The sequence below is a fragment of the Homarus americanus genome, unplaced genomic scaffold (genome assembly GCF_018991925.1).
Source record: "Homarus americanus isolate GMGI-L3 unplaced genomic scaffold, GMGI_Hamer_2.0 scaffold16430, whole genome shotgun sequence".
NCBI lineage: Eukaryota > Metazoa > Arthropoda > Malacostraca > Decapoda > Nephropidae > Homarus > Homarus americanus.
Window position 1 is genome coordinate 2,343,080 of NW_024729259.1, and position 5,753 is coordinate 2,348,832.

Consider the following 5,753-nt stretch of genomic DNA (forward strand, 5'->3'; position numbering starts at 1 on the left):
ACAGAGAACTTATCTTGTATTCTGTGTAGACTTTATATCTAGTGAAGAATGTTGATTACCTCAAAGTTATAAATGGTGGAATTTTAGGATTTAATGCTCTTTATTAAACTTGGCAAGGAACTTATTGTAGTTGTAAAGCATTGCATATTAATATTTTCTTGGCTAACTGTCTGTGGATGTGTTTTTACAGCTGTCTGGCTCGTAATTGTAAATGTTGGTTTCTTAAAACTTACTCTAGTTTTGCCCTAATTTGAACTTTTTATGCTAAATGTGGTCTTGTCCTAAACTTGAAAATGGATAGATATTTTATTTGGCAAAACTAGTTCACAGGTGTCCTTCGATATACAAATATTTGTTCCTGGAAATGCATTCATTAAGTGAAGAAAAAATATTGTAAAACCAAAGTATTATTGGGGTTATGTTCCTGTGAGGGAAAATGTTGGTCAACTGGGGTTTTTAGTTCAACCATTATTAATAAAGAATAAATAGGATGAACTTTGTAAAGGTACAGTAAATGACAAATGTCAGCACAACCTGGCTGACATGATGGCTAAGTTTGTATTCTTTGACAAAATTTTAACCAATTCTCTGAGTTGAATATAATTGTTGGACATTAGCCAAATAAAATATTAAGTGGGGTCCCTGTAGTGAAGGGGTGAATGCAAACGTTTACATTCCTATAAAGATAAAAGGGGCATCGAAATGGGATTTATTCATTGTTTGCTTTGTGTAGTGTAGACATTGTTGAAGCTTATCAGGCATATTTACTGTATATTGGGGGATACCCACATCATATTAATTACGCCGAAATAAATACACATTAATTACTTATGTTAAACTATATACCAAAGTAAATGGTCTCATAGTGTTCCTCACTACTTATGGACGATACTATTTTGACATACCATTTTTTTTATTAGTACTGTACAGAGTTAGTTAAAATGTTATTCATTTCAGGATGGTGACTTGAAGATGGGAGGGTGCAGGAAGTGATGACCAAAAGATGGTTTTCGTCTGGTGAACTGACTCTTACTGCACCGGAAACAATAAGAGGTCAGTACAGTACAGTACAGGGTATATATCTGATGGTGATTTCTTTACTAAAAGTCTTCATCAAGTAAATGTAGTCAATGGACTGCTGATTAATCCGTATCGGTAAGCATAGTATCGCTTTGACTAATCAGGGTTAGGTTAGGTTAGGTTAGGACTTTATCACGTGGGAGATCTGCTCAAGCCCAAGCGTTCGTTCTAGAAATATTCCTTGGCGTTATGGCTTCCTCGCGTGGCCGGTTAGTTTGATTGAATGAAAAACTAATACATCTGGCTTCACTTTAGCCTCCTTCATCGGTTAAGTAAGGTAAGATTTTGTAAATCTAGGCTCAAAAGATGTATTAAAACGAGGAGAATTTTTATCTTTTTTTTTTATTAAGTGAAGTTTGTTGTCGTGGTGGATCGGCTTCCACACGACCTCTTCTACACGACGGTGATTTTGCACGTCACTTACACGACCCGACACGACGCCCTGTACACATACCCAAACATTTGTGGTAACGTCGTATCGTCCAACACCCTGGGGGAGGACAACACCTGTCTCACCACCAGCCAGGGAGGACAACACTTGTTCTCGCCACCAGCCAGGGAGGGACAACACCTCTCACCACCAGCCAGGGAGGACCTTATTTCCACACTTACCAGCCAGGGAGGACAACACCTGTCTCACCACCAGCCAGGGAGGACAACACTTGTCTCACCACCAGCCAGGGAGGACAACACCTGTCTCACCACCAGCCAGGGAGGACAACACTTGTCTCACCACCACCAGGGGAGGACAACACCTGTCACACCACCAGCCAGGGAGGACAACACTTGTTCTCACCACCAGCCAGGAGGAGGAGGGAGGACAACACTTGTTCTCACCACCAGCCAGGGAGGACAACACCTGTATCACACCACCAGCCAGGAGGACAACACCTGTCACACCACCAGCCAGGGAGGACAGCTTACTTGTTCTCACCACACCAGCCAGGGAGGACAACACTTGTTCTCGCCACCAACACTGCCACCAGCCAGGAGGACAACACCTGTCTCACCACCAGGAGGACAAACACCCACCAGCCAGGGGGAGGACAAACACCTGTCTCACCACCAGCCAGGAGGACAACACCTGTCTCACCACCAGCCAGGAGGACAACACTTGTTCTCACCACCAGCCAGGGAGGACAACACCTGTCACCACCACCACCTCAGCCAGGGGAGTACAACACCTGTCTACACCACCAGCCAGGGAGGACAACACTTGTTCTCACCACCAGCCAGGGGAGTACAACACCTGTCACACCACCAGCCAGGGAGGGACAACACCTGTCTCACCACCAGCCAGAGTACAACATTATTCTTACCACCACAGCCAGGGAGGACAACACTTGTTCTCACCACCAGCCAGGAGACAACACCTGTCTCACCACCCAGCCAGGGAGTACAACACCTGTCTCACCACCAGCCAGGGAGTCTGTCAACACTTGTTCTCACCAGCCAGGAGGACAACACCTGTCACACCACCAGCCAGGGAGGACAACACGTTCCCACCACCAGCCAGTCTCACCACCAGCCAGGGTTAGTTGTTCTCACCACCAGCCAGGGAGGACAACACCTGTCACACCACCAGCCAGGGAGGGGACAAGCACGTCTCACCAGCCAGGGAGTACAACACCTGTCACACCACCAGCCAGGGAGGACAACGTCTCACCACCAGCCAGGGAGTACAACACTTGTTCTTACCACCAGCCAGGGAGATATTTTGTCTCACAAGCACCACCTGTCTCACCACCAGCCAGGGAGGACAATGTCACACCACCAGCCAGGAGGACAAACACCACCAGCCAGGGAGGGACAACACTTGTTCTCACCACCAGCCAGGAGAGGACAACACCTGTCACACCACCAGCCAGGAGGACAACACCTGTCTCACCACCAGCCAGGGAGTACAACACTTGTTCTCACCACCAGCCAGGGAGGGCAACACCTGTCACACCACCAGCCAGGGAGGACAACACCTGTCTCACCACCAGCCAGGGAGGGACAACACCTGCTCCCTACCACCAGCCAGGAGGACAACACTCCATCTCACCACCCGCCAGGGACAACCTTGTTCTCACCACCAGCCAGGAGGACAACGCCTGTCTCACCACCAGCCAGGGGAGGACAACACCTGTCTCACCACCAGCCAGGGAGACAACACCTGTCACACCACCAGCCAGGGAGGGACAACACTTGTTCTCACCACCAGCCAGGGAGGACAACACCTGTCTCACCACCAGCCAGGAGGGACAACACTTGTTCTCACCACCACTTGCCCAGGAGGACAACACCTGTCTCACCACCAGCCAGGGAGGACAACACTTGTTCTCACCACCAGCCTCACCACCAGCCAGGGAGGACAACACCTGTCTCACCACCAGCCAGGGAGGACAACACGTCTCACCACCAGCCAGGGAGGACAACACCTGTCTCACCACCAGCCAGGGAGGACAACACGTCTCACCACCAGCCAGGGAGGACACACGTCTCACCACCAGCCAGGGAGGACAACACCTGTCTCACCACCAGCCAGGGAGGACAACACGTCTCACCACCAGCCAGGGAGGACAACACCTGTCTCACCACCAGCCAGGGAGGACAACACGTCTCACCACCAGCCAGGGAGGACAACACACTATATACAGTATCACAGCCGTCCACTTATAGTAGAAAAAATTAAACGTTACAGTCACAACATAAAGATGTACACCATATTTACACTATGTACGTATATATACTCCTGTGTACGGATATACGTCTTCCTGTGTACGCATATACGTCTTCGTGTGTACGCATATACGTCTTTCTGTGTACATATTTACGTCTCCCTGTGTATGTATATATGTTTCTTGTGTACGTTTATATATATATTCCTGTGTACGTATTTGCATTATTCCTATGTATACAATTACACTGTTTCTATTTATATACACACATTCTTACTTTCTTAACGCCGGGTGATGTGTCCGGACGACCACCACAAGTACCAACGTGTACACACTTGTTTCACACAATAATAGTGAACATGTGGGCCTAAAAAGTACACATTCTCAGTGATAGTGTACACCCGATCACCACAAGTACACATGCGCACACATTTATTTCATTGGTTTTGTTGGTGTACACATGACCACCATATGTACGCACATGTACAAATTGGAGTACTCGTGACCATCAGTGGTACACATATGTACAATTTGGTGTATGCATGACCAGAAGTACACACAAATGCAAATTGGAGTACTCATAGCCATTAGACGTACACACATGTACAATTTGGTGTACACGTGACCACCATAATTACACACACTGATATAATTTTCTCACCAAAATGGTGATATGACGTCACCAATGTTGTCACGATGTCATCAGTGCTGCCATGACGTAACTGCTGCTATGACGTCACCTGCTGCTATGACGTCACCTGCTGCTATGACGTCGCCTGCTGCCATGACGTTATCTGCTGCTATGACGTAACTGCTGCTATGACTTCACCAGCGCTACCACGACGTAACCAGTGCTACCATAATGTCACCAGTACTGCTATGACGTCACCAGCACTACCAGGACGTCACCAGTGCTACCATAATGTCACCAGAACTGCTATGACGTCACCAGCGCTACCAGGACGTCACCAGTGCTACCATAACGTCACCAGTACTGCTATGACGTCACCAGCGCTACCAGGACGTCACCAGTGCTACCAGGACGTCACCAGTGCTACCAGGACGTCACCAGTGCTACCAGGACGTCACCAGTGCTACCACGACGTCACCAATGCTGTATCAGGGCGATTAACTTTGTTTATTATTAATTCTTTCTATTCAAATTGGGCCTTATTACACTTCCTTGCGTCAGCACGAGCGATCATCAACGTCTGGCGTAAACCGGGGGAATAATAATAACGATGATGATGATAATTTAATGGTGACAAGAAGCAAAAGAAAGGAAGTTGTTTTTATGGCGCCGTGGAGCTCTTAATGGTGCTGAGGAGCTCTTATAGGTCTTGAGGAGCTCTTAGTGGTGCTGGGGAGTTCTTAATGGCACTGTGGAGATTTTTAATGGTGCTGATGATCTGTTCTAGCTATTGCACCATTATTTTTTTTCGTATATGTTCCCACTGCGCCACTATGCTCCACAATGCTCTGTTACATTGTCCTACACGCCAATCCTAAAATGCGCCATTATATTAGCGAACCATTATATTTTCATTATGTCCCCAAATGCACCATTATACGTCCCACTGCACCATTAAATGCTATAAGTGTCGTCTTGTATCCCACTGTGCCGCCATATTCCCCTGTGCACCATTATGTTCCCATTGCAACATTATACTTCCAGTGCGCCATTATATTCTAAGCACTTTAATATTGTACATTATGCCATTACATCAGCTACTGCGCCACTATATTCTGTCTGCTTCATTATATTCCCCATTATGTCTGTACATTAACTAGGTACCACACAGTGTGCACTACCTCAATTTGTCCTTAAGTTCTCACTGTTCATACTTTGTCGCTATCTAACTGCGCCACAATATTCCTGGTCGTCTTTAGTTTATGACAGCGTGCCATCAGGAGCAGAGCTAGGCGTTCCCGGCAACTCCTCGGTGCTAGGAGCCACTTGGTGTTGCCACGTTTAGTGCAATACATGGTGACACTGTATCGACTGACAGC

The 5,753-nt window shown here is 47.2% G+C and overlaps 1 protein-coding gene across 1 annotated transcript in view; it reads right to left on the reverse strand.

The window, feature by feature from the left end:
- Positions 1 to 4,985: 4,985 nt before the first annotated feature.
- The window catches only part of LOC121866394 (ADAMTS-like protein 5), a 48,115-nt gene continuing 47,347 nt past the window's right edge, over positions 4,986 to 5,753 (reverse strand). The window contains exon 12 of the mRNA XM_042366044.1: positions 4,986 to 5,753. This exon is cut by the window's right edge and continues 487 nt beyond it. The gene's annotated coding sequence lies outside the window, so the exon portion shown is untranslated.